This window comes from Lolium perenne, chromosome 4 (assembly GCF_019359855.2).
Source record: "Lolium perenne isolate Kyuss_39 chromosome 4, Kyuss_2.0, whole genome shotgun sequence".
Classification (NCBI taxonomy): domain Eukaryota; kingdom Viridiplantae; phylum Streptophyta; class Magnoliopsida; order Poales; family Poaceae; genus Lolium; species Lolium perenne.
This window is the reverse complement of record NC_067247.2, coordinates 14613561-14629119: the sequence shown is the minus strand read 5'-3', so window position 1 is coordinate 14629119 and position 15559 is coordinate 14613561. Positions and strand designations below refer to the sequence as shown.

At 43.0% G+C, this 15559-nt stretch overlaps 1 long non-coding RNA gene across 10 annotated transcripts; it reads left to right on the top strand.

The window, feature by feature from the left end:
• The first annotated feature begins 169 nt into the window (after positions 1 to 169).
• On the top strand, positions 170 to 10721 carry LOC127291825 (uncharacterized). 10 transcript variants are annotated; one of them, XR_007844760.2, is made up of 10 exons: positions 170 to 771; positions 1344 to 1584; positions 1700 to 1788; positions 1888 to 1962; positions 4268 to 4323; positions 7892 to 8077; positions 8917 to 9077; positions 9683 to 9785; positions 9865 to 10137; positions 10217 to 10721. It is a non-coding gene; the product is annotated as an uncharacterized lncRNA (long non-coding RNA). The 10 variants fall into 10 exon arrangements; XR_007844761.2 differs by lacking the exon at positions 9683 to 9785 and adding an exon at positions 9167 to 9214 and having other exon boundaries at positions 171 to 771; XR_007844763.2 differs by lacking the exon at positions 9683 to 9785 and having other exon boundaries at positions 173 to 771; positions 1465 to 1584.
• The last annotated feature ends 4838 nt before the right edge of the window (positions 10722 to 15559 follow it).

Below are 15559 nucleotides of genomic sequence, written 5' to 3'. Positions count from 1 at the left end.
AAGGAAAACAGAGCATACGCTAGTCCTGTCGTGAGTTGTAATTAGCCATTAGCTGAAATGGTTTGCGTTTCGCGTGCAAATATTCACGTCGTCGCCACGGTTGTATCAGAGACAAACCTGCTACTAATTAAGAGGGAATCTGAACCTGCCTGTATTTTCTCTCCTAGAAACGGTGGTCCAGCAACAGGTGCGAACCGAACCACCCTTTCCTGTCTTCTTCTTTTTCTCGCTGCCGGCTACAGACGCGGCGGCCGGCCCCTAGCTTCCCTCGCCTTGCCGCCGCCGGCCCCCAGCTTCCCTCGCCTTGCCGCCGCTGGCCCCCAGCTTCCCTCGCGTGCCCCTGCCACCGGCTCCCTCGCGCAGCCGCCGCCTGAGTTTTGCTCGCCCTCCCCCGCTCCTCTGATCCGTCGCGCGCCCCTGCCCCCGGCTCCCTCGCGCGGCCCCGCCCCCCACTCCCTCGCGCGTCCCTGCGACCGGATCCCTCGCGTGGCCGCCGACCCCAGCTTCGCTCGCGCACCACCGCCCCCCAGCTCCCTCGCGCGGCCGCCGGCTGCCTCGCGACGGACCGGTCCTCCCCCGCGCCTGCAGGGATGAGCCATGGTTCACCGCTGGCGAGGTGCCGTTGAAGATCCCAGGGTTCCAAAAGGATTCGAGGGAGCGCGGGCGGTGTTGTGCCTCAGTTCATACCTTGTTGGCGATGATGATTCGTGATAGCGCCGTGCTGTTGGATTGATGCCGCTCGGGAAGATTGATCAGCCAGATGAATAATAGGTAATGCCTATTTATATTGGTACATGATTGGTATTTGGTAGGTGATCGCAAATATTTCCTATTTATATTGGTACATGATTGGTATTTGGTAGGCGATCACAAATATTTCCTGCACATATGCTTTTTGTTAGGAAATTTTGAGACTTTTTTGTGAACTTTTTTGTTAAGGAAATAAGGAAATTAGCATGCCAAGTTTAAGCATTCCACAATGTATCTCTGCCCCCTCTTCAAATTGAGGGAATATGCTCCATTTTGTATGAAATCTCCTTATTCGTCTAGATACTGGCTATGTCGTTTCTATGTGGCATAAGTTCAATACCAATCACATAGCTACAAGACATAAATTCTAGCATTTTTAATCATAGATGTATTCTGTACATATGGTTCAATGGAAAATTTGTTTACCAAAGATGACACAACTCACATGTATTATTGTTTTTCATACCAAAGATGCAATTGCGTCAATGAAAGTGAATTATTTTCAGCATATAAAATTAACCATAAGTTGACAAGTGTTCTGCACTAATTGTACCTGAATTGATTTGTATGCTGAATTTTATTGCTTGGTTCAGCTTCTGACGACGATCTGGTCAGCTAATACAAAAGCGAGTTTTCATCCGGTAATTCCATACGCTGCTGCCGGGCAGCTGCAACCAACACCTGACAGAGGCTTATGAATGCGCTTTTTCCCAGCTTCCTAAACCGGTATACCCTCTAGCCGCTAACAAAAACTGTGAGGCCCAAGACCATGTTCAAGTGGTTAGCCCGCAAGTAAAGAAGAGAACAGGAGCAGTTTGCCTAAACCGCTGTCTGGTATTACCTAAAATCATGTCTGAATTGCTTCTCATGGACATTTCTTGATTATTACATTTCTTGAATTAAGATGTATAAATATTGTTTGCTGATAAAAACTTACCTTGTGTTTCAGTTGCATTTTATTTCTGGAAGATGCACAGGAAACCGCATAGGTAGCCAATGCATTGACTGCGAACGCACCAAGCATGGTTTCAACTTCAAGTAATTTTGTTTCTATTCTTTCACTTATCTGTATGAGCTCCCCAAAAGACAGTGAGCTTACATTTGTTGTATATTCAGATAAAACTTTGATTTGTGTAGGTAACTGTTCCAACAGTGTCTTCTGTTTACCATGAGTACGCAATGAAAAGCCAAAATACCAGTATTTATCTTCAGGTAATTTCTTACTTATGATGGAACAACTGTCATTTTCCATTCTTCCATTCATATTGCAACTTTATACTTTGTATGGTACTTCCTTTATTTTTCCAACTCGGGTTCTGCCATTCTTGTTTTCATATCTCTGATTGTTTTCTGATTATATACATTATAGTTCAAGATCATGGCAATACACACATCAAAAAATATAAATATTTAAACTACTTGTTTATTCCAAGCAATAAATATACTTATTGATGCAATAAAAAAAGCCTGCATTGATAACAAATCTAAGTTCTTAATCCCATTGATAGTGAAGAGAATGGTCATCTCCTCTATAGTGTGCTGACATGAAGATTGTCATTCTTTGCAACCCTGGTCCATAATTCGACGGCCTCTTTGACATGGCGTGATAGTGCCCCCGCAGATGCGACGAACATTGCACGGGATGCTTCTAATGCGTAGGCAGACTGACTTTGTGGCCGGAAAACTATCTCGCTCTCATAGGTTGTTGACAAACCTCCTGTAATATTTACAATTAGATAAAGAATACAATAGGATTTAAGTAACTACACCAGCACATCACCTTCCGTCCTTTTCATTGTCAACAGTGTGGCATCTAAAGTCCACTTCTCGCGCTCCGCTAGTCTCCAACGTCCTATGTGACGCCCCACGTGTCGGTCCCATACACGGACAAAAATTATTTCTCCCCTGGCGAGTAAAACAATCTCATCTCAGCACATAAATAATAAGAAGTACAACAACAATTTGGCAAAATTGATACCTAATGTTCATAACTGCGACGTCTAGGCACGGAGTCTTCTGATAATATGATTGAATGTACATGAACTTGCTGACATACACCACCAGTCCAATAACATCTAGAAAAATAATCACATAACCAGGTCACAAACATGGCAGTTTAGTGGTACGAAAACAGTGATAAAATTCCAAGTACCTGCGAGCATTCTGTTCCCAAGGCCATAAACTATCCTAAAATCCATGAACTGCATCGGTAGGCGAGGGACACTTATGTGTGCCATAGGTAGGTGTATCTCAGTTCGCCCACGTAAAATGATAATAAAATTTGACGGTATGGCTAAGGCGGTGGGTAATGGCAGTCCCGCTAGCTCAAACCACAAATTCTTTAAAAAATATACCGTTCCAATTTGTAGCTCGTTATTGAAGCGATCTACAAACTCTTCGTAAGCGAACGCCTCCATTTTCGTCCCCTAGAAAATATAGCCAAGTCATGTCTCATATAGTTGCCAAGAGATACGAGAGATGACCGTGCAAAATTGCTTACTCTAGTGTCCGCTAGTATGGCACAGAAAAACCGTCCGCTTCTCCTCGTTTGTTTTACGTGTGTATATAAAACCTTGGCTGTTGTCTCACAGCCTCCTGGTTGGATGTGCGCGTGCTCGACATCATCGAATGTTACATGCCTGCATGGTTGAATGGTCAGGAAAATAGGCTATAAAAATGTGAGATGTACGGAAGTAGTAGTTGCATATAAATGCAAATATTTTACCTGGGGATTGCCAAAGAAGGCATGACATCGCCGGGCAGTGGTGCCATGACTCTCCTAGTTTTTCTCGGGTTATATGGGATAACCATGGTTGCCAGGGGCAGTGCTGAGCCTGCAGCTCGCTATGGACTGTAGTCTGCAAAATGAAGGATGAATAATGAAGGGAAAACATGGCCTACTGGGTACAATATATAGGGGAGCAGATTTATGGCCACAGGCGGGAAGCCGAAAATTCATTTGTTGGTTTGGCGCTAATGTGCCTTTTTCCCCTGATCAAGAGTATTAGGTATAAGATCCTTGTCTGCCTTTCAATAACGCATCAACGTGAGAAAAATTAGGTAACAGAAATATTTAATTGATTTCGTCGAATTCCTTTTTCCAATGTCCATGTAGCACGGAGCTAAGAGATCCATGCCTTTATATGGCGCGATCATCTTGAGAAAAATCAGGAACACAAAATAGCAAAGATTGGATTATCATTTTGACAGTTTCAAAAATGCTAAGATATCCATGCCTTTATATGAATCATCATATTGAGAAAATTCAGGAGACACGAATATTTAGTTGATCTGGTTGACATTCCTTTTGCCAATTTACCAAAAAATATGCTATATTTAATTTTGGTTATTATGTTGGCATTGAAAGACTTCTGATGAAAAATATTTGATCATACTTCTTTATTTACATGCGAATTAACTTGAATTTGGCGATCCCAATGCTCTGTTTCCATTTATAATATGCCTATGTATTTCATCTGTGATTACTTCTTTGTCTTTTGTGCATTGCTCTTTGCAGCAGCTACGATATCTGTGTTCTAAATTGGGGTCGTCATCAAAGAAGTAGAGCTCCAGGTGACTTCCTTGTAGACCATCTATTCTGCCAAATGACCTTATGTTGTGGTACATTTGGCCATGAGCACGAAAAGTGTAGATAGGATGCTTTGATGTGTTAGTGGTATCGCCATCAAGGTTGCAGTATAGTGAGGTGAACGAGAAATGTCCATTGAAAAACCTTATGTTATCACGGAAATGCCTAGCATCAGGGTCTTGACTCGTCCAAAGCCTCTCGAGCTCGGGTGGTGTAACCGTGTTGGCTAGCTTGATCTGCCCATTACGACAGCAAAACCCTGGTGGCTCATGCTCGAACCTTTTTGCACCACAATGTTTATGTATGCAGTCGTCAACAGACTTGAGAATGTGTGTTTCAATTGGCATTTTGTTGTACACCATGTCATATGGATCTGGGACGTTTGGAACCGAAGCAGAGCCATCATTGATCTCATCTGTTTCCACATCCTCATCGGCATCATGTTCTGAAATGATGGATAAAAACATTAGTCATAATATTATGTGCAATGTGTGCACAATATGGCATGTAACATGATCAAATTACCTTGTCCGGCAAACATGTATCCTTCCTCATCTTCGGAGTCTTCTTCCAATATGACACCCTCATCCTCACCTGAAGTATAACTATCTATCATTGACAACATATTTCAAATATATATTAATGAATATGGGAAAACATATACCATTGGCTGGTGACTGTGTTTGAAGTTGCTGAACAATCTCGTATGTTGGAGGCGTAGTATCTGTGTACATAGCATTAAAGTATAGGTGTCAGCTGTTGCACTTGTTAGGAAAACAACACATAGAAATAAGTTATAAATAGTAGCCGCTTGAGCATGTTTCAAATAGGCATGTAATGAATACATGGTGAATTCTTACCGTCATCATTGGCTGGTAATTGTGTTTGATTTTTTTGAACAATCTGCGGCATTGGAGGTGTCGGCAGCGTAGTTTCTACGAACACCAAATGAAAGTATGGGCGTTAGAATCGTTAACGACTTAACTGGAGAAAAAGAAAAATGAAGAGATGAAAATTACCATAGTTAAGAATGGTTGATTGCGTTGGCGTCTCTGTACCATCTTCCATGGTTATAGATGGATTTTGATCCGCTGATGCAACCACATGCTTCTTACAATTTGCATAGAATGCTTCATTTCGTAGACCTAGCAACGCATGCCTTTCTCCAGATGTTACATGTTTTCTCCGTGATATATTACTAACTTCCATGTTAGGGGTCATCTCCCTTGAGATTTGCTCTGTAGTAGGTTCGATATAAATTGGGGTTCCGCTGAAATCAGGGATATGCCAATCACATGTGGGTATGTAACCTTGAGGACCAGGGATATGAAAAACCAGTTCAGGGGTCCAACATGGGTTTTCCATGGCGTTGGATTCTTTGCTCAGACTGTTGCGTCGTGAGTCTCTGAGAGCCTTCTTAGAAGACTTTTGTTCAGGAGTCATATCGGCATAACGGAGCCTTTCCCTTGCACGTTTTGCTTCAATTTGATCTGAAAACATGACATTATATAAAAATTTGAGCACTTAGCTTTGAAAACATCATCACTAAGAAATCCAGTGGCTAGAAGCAACAGGGAAACATGAAAGTATTTCCTTACCAGCTAATTTTATTTTTTGTTGATAGGAAACATGTTTTTTTGCTAGTACTTCATTTTTCTCATTGGCATTCATTTGTGCATATCGTTTCCTTTTCCGCTCATGTTCCCTTTTTTGTGATTCTTCCCTTTCCGTGCTATGCATCTCTGCATTTCGTTCCCTGCTTCGTTGCCTCTTCAAATCATTTGTACATATGGGTGTTGTTTGAATGCTGATTGATGTGGGTCCATCAACAGTTTCTACACATCAAAAAATACAAGGAATGTATCTATATCAGGCATGAATTAGTAGATAACTGCATTAATTTTATTTGAAAATCGGCTGCCTTTATACCAGTGACGATGCTTTGTTGCTCTTGAGATGACACATGAGCTGTATGCATTTGATATGCTTGAGTTTCACCAGAGTCCACATTTTCCTTGTTTGTAGCTGTGTATCCTGGTTAAATCCAAAGATCATGTGGATTAGCTACAACATCCATGAATTAATAGATAGTTGCATTAATTTTCTTACAAAATTAGCTGTCTTCGTACCATTGACTATGCTTTCTTGCCCTTGAGATGAAATATGAGCTGTATGCATTTGGTATGCTTGATCTTCACCAGGGTCCACATTTTTCTTGTTCGTAGCGTTGTCTCCTAGTTACATCCAAAGATCATGTGGATTAGCTACATTAGAGAAGAATTAGTAGATTGTTGCATTCATGTGGATTAGTTGCATTATAGACATGAACTGTGCAATGGTGGGATTTAGCATTGTACTTTTGTCAAATGCAAATACTTGTATGGAGCTAAATTGCATCTTTAACAGCGGCCATGATTTGTAGTTGAGAGAGTGCAGATGGACCTCCATGTGACTCTGATGTGCATGTAACAGAAGGTGTGCATTGTAGCTTAGCTTTCTTTTGTTGATAGGATTCACGACGCTTCCTAAGCATCTCATCTTTCTTATCTTTATCCATTTCTGCATATCTTCATCGAGCATGTTGTCTATTGCGTTCTTTGGCATCCGTAGGTTCCCCTCCATTACTGTTATCGATGACACCTAATATATTGAATCACTTACAAAAAATATAACATAGTTTTTTACTTGTGTTGAGGATGTTGGACAAATCTTTGAAAGGAGTACGTTCACTTGATCATGTCGGCGAATCCATCTGCAATGTTAAAATTGGCAAGGGTCCTCAAATTTTATCTCAATGCACATAATACCGAACGTAATAACAAGACAATATTATTGTGCATATGTGTGAGCCATCAAGAATGTTACGATAGTAAATAGAAAATACTTAGGAGAATGCAACTACATAAAGAACATGGAGGTTGTTCCTGTTTATAAATCTGCAAATTTTATACATGTCTTGCAATACATCGGTTGAACAAAAAACTCATGCACGAGCTGGAAAAAAAAGAACCGCCCAAGAACCAAAATGGAACTGATCTAGAAAATGGTCTCTGCTACTACTCAAGCGAACAAATCTCAATTCTCTACCACGGCGACGACGGACTCCCCTAGATTGCAGGATGCGATGTGTGCAGGGGCTTCAGCAGGAATTCAACCCATTCAGTGGCAGTTCCCTTGGCTGAAGGTGCCAGCTACAGCCAGCTGCGCTCGGGAGCAACCCAGAGAAGTAGTGGGGAAGAAAAGTTGGACGGCAACCCTCCAGTACATACATGTACATAGAAGCGGGTTGCTGAACATCGTTACTTCTCGCTAGCTGACCATACATTCTATTTAGTAAAAGAAGGTATTGAGTTGACCACACATTCTATTTAGTAAAAGAGGGCATTGAGTTCATGAAGTTATATCATGTGCAGAGTTCATTCTACGACACTCATATAAACTCTGGAAATAAACATATAAACTGGTATTAAGGGGAGTATATACACTAAGAAATATGTACAATTTAATTCCGGTACATAAAATTTTAGTGAAGCTTTCTACCTGTGATTGCAGATTAGCAAGCTATTTGACTACCGGAGGTAGAGTAGAACAGATGGTTCAGCAATGGAGCAACCCAGAGAAGTAGTGGGGAAGAAAAGTTGGACGGCAACCCTCCAGTACATACATGTACATAGAAGCGGGTTGCTGAACATCGTTACTTCTCGCTAGCTGACCATACATTCTATTTAGTAAAAGAAGGTATTGAGTTGACCACACATTCTATTTAGTAAAAGAGGGCATTGAGTTCGTGAAGTTATATCATGTGCAGAGTTCATTCTATGACACTCATATAAACTCTGGAAATAGACATATAAAATGGTATTAAGGGGAGTATATACACTAAGAAATATGTACAATTTAATTCCGGTACATAAAATTTTAGTGAAGCTTTCTACATGTGACTGCAGATTAGCAAGCTATTTGACTACCGGAGGTAGAGTAGAACAGATGGTTCAGTATTTTCAGTATTTTCAGCTAGCTCTGTTGGTTTACTGAAATGTCATATGTTTGGCCTGTAATCAAACATATACTCAAGGTCAGATTTAGCTTTAGCTGTAGCTAAGTAAAACTACAGAGTGTAGGTTCTTGATGGAGTTTGAAGGGACTGTGATTGATAAAACTTCACATTGGTGTCTCGCAGGAGTGAACTATTTTAGACCAGACCACACAGTTAATTGCATGTCAATGCAGTAATATTGGGTGAAATACAGTGCTTGAAAACAAAAATATTTTAATTAAAAAAACCAGGACTCAGAGAAAGAAGTACATGTGTTTTGGAATCCTTAACATGTAATTGCAATCTGCCAATCTGCCAAGCTATATTTGTATCTCTCCGAATATTTTACCAAGGACATATTGTGTTAAGGAATGTTTCCAGTAGCACCATTTCTGTATTTTGTTCATATTTGTCTGGGCGGTTCAAAATTTCTGGGCAGCAAATTGATATGTCATTTTACCATTTCAAAAGTGCTCAGATTTGGATATAATTTGAACAGTAGGCTCATATTAGTATGTTTGTTTTTCTGTTCTTTCCACAGATTTCTCTTCCCAGGATCTTCCCTTGAAGGCGATGCCGCCAAGGAAGCGGGGGAAAAGGGGATTACCACCGCTACCAAGCAGCAGCAACCGCAACCGCCCGACCCGCCTGGACCTGACGCTCCCGTGCAAGAGAAGCTGCGGAGGCTTGCTGACCAAGAGAGTAAGTGTCTCAAAGCCCTAACTCCTTACCGATATGCTTTGCTTTTTATTCTTTTTTTACTGATTTTGATTTAATGCTTGGAATGGTAGGATTATTTTCAGTTCATTAAATGAAGGATGTACTCGAACCAACATAAGGTGTGTTACATAAGTCAATCGGTTGCTGCACAATAGTAGAATTAAATTAAAAAATAGTGTTGCTGCATTGCATAGGATTAAATTTGTTTACCGGAAAAGTTAAGTTTCTGTTCGTCTAATAATTGGGAATCCATTTATTTGAATTAGGGTAACTACATAACGTATCCAGTAGTTGGTATTGAAAAAGGTCTTGTGTTATTTCATGAAGAATGGATAAATCAGTTTTGCCATAATGTGAGTCCAACCATGTGCATGAGAGTGCCCTCTGAAGCCCTCACTCCACTGACCTGTCATTTCCTTTCCGTCAAAAGGTAGAGCACTTAAAAAATAATGCACAAAAAAGGCAAAAGCACTCCAGCGGGAGTCTCCTGAATGTACTCAGGAGTTAATTGTACCCTGTGGTTGATTCTTCTGAGTTTGATAAGCTACTTGAGAAAAAGCAATTCAATTAATTTTTCTCTGCACCAGATAGACAGATAAGCTACTTGATACCCTACTAATAGATCAGCGACCAGGGACCCTGTAGTTAAGTTTCTGCTCGTCTAATGGATTTTCTTGCATTCTGTCAAAGGTATAGACAACTAATGGCCGTACCTATGCTACGAAAGCTCAACTGGATATGATTTATCCTGACAATGCCATTTTTTCAGTTAAGGTCATTTGACTTACTGCCGCGTCAAACAATACCTGGAATGCTGGAGCTATGGCGAGAAACAATGGCGTGAAGGTTCCTGTACGATGATGGCAACGAGCTGATGCGACGGCGGGCGCGTTCAGCGGGCGAAACTCGGAGGCGGCGACCGTAGGCGGTGACCGTAAGCGGTGCGTGACTTCAGGAGCAGCAGGCATGGGCGCCGGGCGGCAGGCGGCGGACGAAACTCGGAGGCGGCGGATGAAACTCGGAGGCGGCGATCCTGTCAAAGGTATAGTCAACTAATGGCCGTACCTATGCTACGAAAGCTCAACTGGATATGATTTATCCTGACAATGCCATTTTTTCAGTTAAGGTGATTTGACTTACTGCCGCATCAAACAATACCTGGAATGCTGGAGCTATGGCGAGAAACAATGGCGTGAAGGTTCCTGTACGATGATGGCAACGAGCTGATGCGACGGCGGGCGCGTTCAGCAGGCGAAACTCGGAGGCGGCGACTGTAGGCGGTGACCGTAAGCGGTGCGTGGCTTCAGGAGCAGCAGGCGTGGGCGTTGGGCGGCAGGTGGCGGACGAAACTCGGAGGCGGCGATCCTGGCGGCGATCCTGGCTACAATCGGAGGTGTTGATCGGACTGTGCAATGAGGCAGCGCGTAAATTCAGGAGGCTGCTCGTGACTTCACGAGGCTTGCCATACCTTAAAGCACACGCGGGAAATAGAATCTTGTTTGGTTACATGGGAAAGAAAACGTTTTTATGGCTGTGCGGTGAAGGAATGTAATCTCTTTTTTTTTGAACATGTGATGGAATGTAATCTCTGTAATCTGGTGCGGTGTGATGATTCTTGTTTCCTGATTCCTTGTGAAGGTGCGGTGATGGAAAGTAATAATCCGGTGCGGTGATGGAAAGTAATAATCTGGTGCGCCGATGCATTGGCTGATGTTTTGGTGGAAGGGTAAAATGGTCAGAAAAAATATGTAGGACGAAACTTTGGACCGGAGGAAACAGAACCAGTTCCTCATTTTTATATAGTAGAGATATATATAGTCTCATATTGGATCCAGGATACCGTGATGAGCTTCTGAATGGTCTGGAAATAAAATTTCATATAGTTAATTTAGGTTTCAAAAAAGTTCGAGAATTCACCGGTATTGTATTGGTGGGTCTCTAAAGGGTTCCGGAGGGCCCACTAGTGCGTCCACTATCCTGAGGAGGGACACATGGACCGATGGAGTGCAGAAAGGCCCACGTGGTCTAGGTGCACCATGCCCCAAGGCCCAGCTGGCCAGCCCATAAGGGGAAATCCTAGGGGCCACTAAACTTGGGGGAAGTTTTCTTACCACCACCTCCCTTTGTGCGCTGGCGACGTAGACCTGGCCGCACCCATCCTATATAAAGAGAGGAATGGAGATGGGACATCGACTACCAGATCCCCAAACCCTAGCCACCCCTTCTCCTCCCCGAGACATTACATATGTGAAGCCTTGCACAAAATCCACCATACATCCACCATCATCTTGTCGTGCTGCCAGAGTTGATATCATCTGATTCTCCACCTTGTCTTACTGCATCAAGAAGGAGACGACATCAAGATGTATGTGTGCACTTCTTCAAGGTTTCCTTTTGTGCACTGCTTGAGCAGATTGGATCACGAAGAAAGTATGACAAAACCAACCACGTTCTAACGAACATTTCCACTTTCTATCTATAAAGGTTTGTATATGCGCGCTCTCCCTCTTGGTGTTTTACACCTTGTAGATTAGATATTGGCTCTTGTAGATTAGATCTACCTTTTTTGTTCTTTATGAATTCTTTGTACAAATCGCATCATACCCTTCTCCTTATCAGCGGACTTACGAGGCATACGGCATGGGCCTATGGCCCTAGTAATGCGCCCGAGAGGCTATGATGTAATCCGGCAGGTAAGTCGGTTCCTCCCCACGCATGGAGTAAACTTGACCCGGACAGTGGGTCGTTTGTTTAGATCGATCGGTATACATGTCACGTGTCCTATCAGGGGTATGGACTTCTAGACATTGTGCATTTCTCGTTCGCATCTAGCACACCTTGCCAACCGGTCCAAAGAAGTTTATCCGGAATTGGACTCTTGTCTTAGTCCTTGTCGATTTAAGAGCGCATTTTCCTTAGATGGCTACTAGATTGAGTTTCTACTCCTATGGGTAACCGGTTACTCAAGACCCCGACACCCTCCACCTCCATGTTTTGAAGATCATCCGCCTTCATCTCGGAGTAGCGCCAAGTCATTTTCCACCCAGCCTGGCTGGAGGCATCATCCTCCTCCTCATCGTCTTCTAACTCATGGAGGATTGCCTCGAATATCTCTAGCACCTCTCTCTCCTCTCCACACAACAACGACATAGTCTTGGACTCCCCATCCGTGGTCCCTTTCGGTGTAGTTGAAGTTGGGATTAGGTCCTTGTCACTATCGGTGGCGCTCTGGCCTGCTAGTGGTCAATTTGAGGAGGTACTTTGGGGTCGGGCGCTCGAGTGACATGCGTTGACCTATGTCGGAGCCGCTGACGCTAAACAGGCAGCACACCGAGAAGTGACGGTGCTAGCGGCAACGAGGGTTTTCTTAGGGTTCAGTTGGAAGGTGGCGATGCGAATGGGAATGGTTGCTCCTATTTATATGGAACCTCTCCTCTATGAAAACAGAAGTGAATCAAAATGTATCTCCAAACATTGAAACCGCCGATTCATTTCCTCACACGATTTACTATGAAGCTCTGCGAATATCACTCCATCCCGAGGCAAAGGTGGGATCACGCTAGTGAAGAGTCACGTCAACCTGTCAATCATACTAATGAGGAAAGATTCCCATGACATCATCTCTGGTCAGAGCCGACTAGGATACGTAGAGAAGAATATAACCGTTGGATGACTAACTTTCATGGTAAACAACAAAGTTTCAAAACACGATGTTTAGGAACCCGTCAAGACTGTTTCACCGACTATGAGGAATCAAGACATAATCTCTATTTCAAGTCGGCGCTAGTCTCAAAGCATTCGTGGGGCTATTGTGTAGGGGTTATGTCGAACACGGTATACCGCGGCACGGGCCAAGCCTAGCCAGCTCGGGTGATGATACCGCCGGTTCGCGTCTCTATCGTGTCCACCCTCCATGTGATGCCGTCGGATTGCGTAGGGAGGAACAACCGCGAAAAGAGGATCTAATGCCGCCGTGCAATACCCCGCTAGAAAGGCACGCCATGTCCAGGAGGCACCAGATTTCCGCTATCCCGTCAAGGGAAGGAGGGAGGGCTAGGGTTTTCACGCCGGCCCTTAGTGGCAATTTTTTTTGTTGTTGACGGAAACCCTTAGTGGCAATTAGAGGAAGGCTATTTTATGCACGCTGTAATGCTGATACCAAATTGATCCACGGAAATTTTTTGATACAAAATTAATTATCACCAAATCTGCATTGCCGATATCTATACGTGTACCGCTTGGGCCCTAGGGTTCCCAAACCCTATAAATACGCACGCATACCACGACGTGAATTGCTTCCTTACTCCCAGGCCTGAGAATAGCCGCAATCAAACGTTCTATTCCCGGCCGATCATGATGGCTTGCAAGATCACCAGCGTCGTCATGTCCGTATGGGTACTAGCGCTCCTCCTTTCGTCTTCCGGTAATTATTCATGTAACTCGTATGCATATTTCCTCAGATTTCTATGTGTAAATTCAAGGGATCATAATTTGTAGTTTCATCATGTATTTTGATCTTATGACGAAACCTCCTTTTATTTCCATATATGCTCACTCTTTTTCCGAATCAATGTGTTCAGACGTAGATGCAAGCCGGCGTGTGAGTTGCCCTCCACATCTTACGGACGATCCAAACTGCATCACCGTGGAATCTTGCATCCAAAGGTGCAGGGACGAATTAGGCTACCACTTCGGGCAGTGTGAAAATGGCTCATGCTTATGCTTCAATTGTACGGATACCCTGCGCACGGACCATCTTAAGCCATTGAACGCCTAATTCGATTGTAGGGTCAATAATCGATAATCGAACTCTCTTGTCCTTCCTTTTTCTGGTACAGACCATTTTTTTCTCCTCATATATATTGGTGATTCCAAAGATAAATTTGTCATTTTTGGACTATACACACGAGTTCCAGGGTAGGACTTCATGTTGGGTGTACCCCTACCTAATCTCTTACGCGTACAAGGGGAAACCCTAGGGCGCCATTGTAGTTTTTCTTGATGATGGTGCTGTTTTGATATGTGGTGATTCGGAGTGCTACGAGCATGGTAGGACTTCTCGGGAGAGCGCATCAGTTGCGGGTCATCCTCGTTCTTCTCGATCTGCTAGTGTCTGCATTCTTTTTCTCTTTTCTTTGTATGTGTTTTTTTTGGCTTGGTTGTGTTGTGGCATCAGCATGCTTGTTGTATCTTGTGGTTACTATATTATTGAGACCAAAGTCTATTTCCAAGAGGGGTTCTAGGGGGAGAATCCTATATGCTGACCAGGTCGCCACCTACCGCGCACCGCACACCCTGTTTGCGGTATGGGCCAGCCTAGTTAGGCGGTTTTTCCCTCTATCTTTTCCTTTTTCTTTTCTGTTTCTTTTTTTCCGTTTACCTTTTTCCTTTTTCTATTTTCTATTTGATTCGAAAGCGTTCAAATTGAAAAAATGTTCAAACAAAAATTGTTCAAGAATAATTTTCAAATTGTTTGAATTTTAAAAATATTTAAATCTAAAAGTTGATCAAATATAACATTGTTCAAATTGAAAATTATTCAGATTAAAAAATGTTCAGTTTTGAAAAAAAACATATTCAGATTTAAAAATTGTTTAAATTTAAAAAATGTACAAATTTTGAAAAAGTTTAGATTTCTAAGTTTATTGAAATTCTAAATTTGTTCAAAACATTTAAATTCAAAAATTATTCAGATTTCAAAATTATTTAAATATTGAGAAAAGTTCAGATTCAAAAATTTGTTGGAATTCGAAAATCGTTCAAAATTTCTGCATCCAGAAAAAACAAATCAAAAGTGAACAGAAGTGAGAAAAAGCAACGAAGAATCAAAAAAGCGAACGGAACAACACCTACAGAAAAAAAATTCCCGAGGGAGAACGTACAGAATTGTTGAAAGCAGGTTGTCCATCGTACCGCTAAATGGGCCAAGCCCATTGCGTTCTGGGGTGTGCGGGGATATATCATGATTGGGCAAACAGTGACCTCTGATCCTCCAAATCGGTCTGTGGCTGCATCACACATCTACGAGTATGAAGCTAGGGCTGGAACAAAATTCAAAGTACTCCAAATAAATATTGGCTCCTTGAATTCTCGAATTTTTTTTGATGGCAACGTAACGTAGTCAAGGATTGCAACAGATGACAAAATAATCTCATGTTAAATGGCAGATCCACACGCCTTAATTTGCATATGCCATATTTAGATGGAGGAGCCTCTTGGTAGTCTGCACGGCGACTTCCTGGGTCCTGGGTCCCACGTGACCTGGGGCGGAAACCCTAGCGCTCCCCCAACCCTACCCCCTCTCTCCTCCCCTCCCGGCCACTACCAGCATGCGCCCAGGGCAAAACCTGCGCGGTGTGCAGGTGGCGGCGGGCCTTTCCTTGGCGGCGGTGCAGCTCGGCGGAGGACGACATGGCCTGGCGTGGCGGCAGCCGGTGAGCTGCGTCAGGGGCGACTTCCCGCGG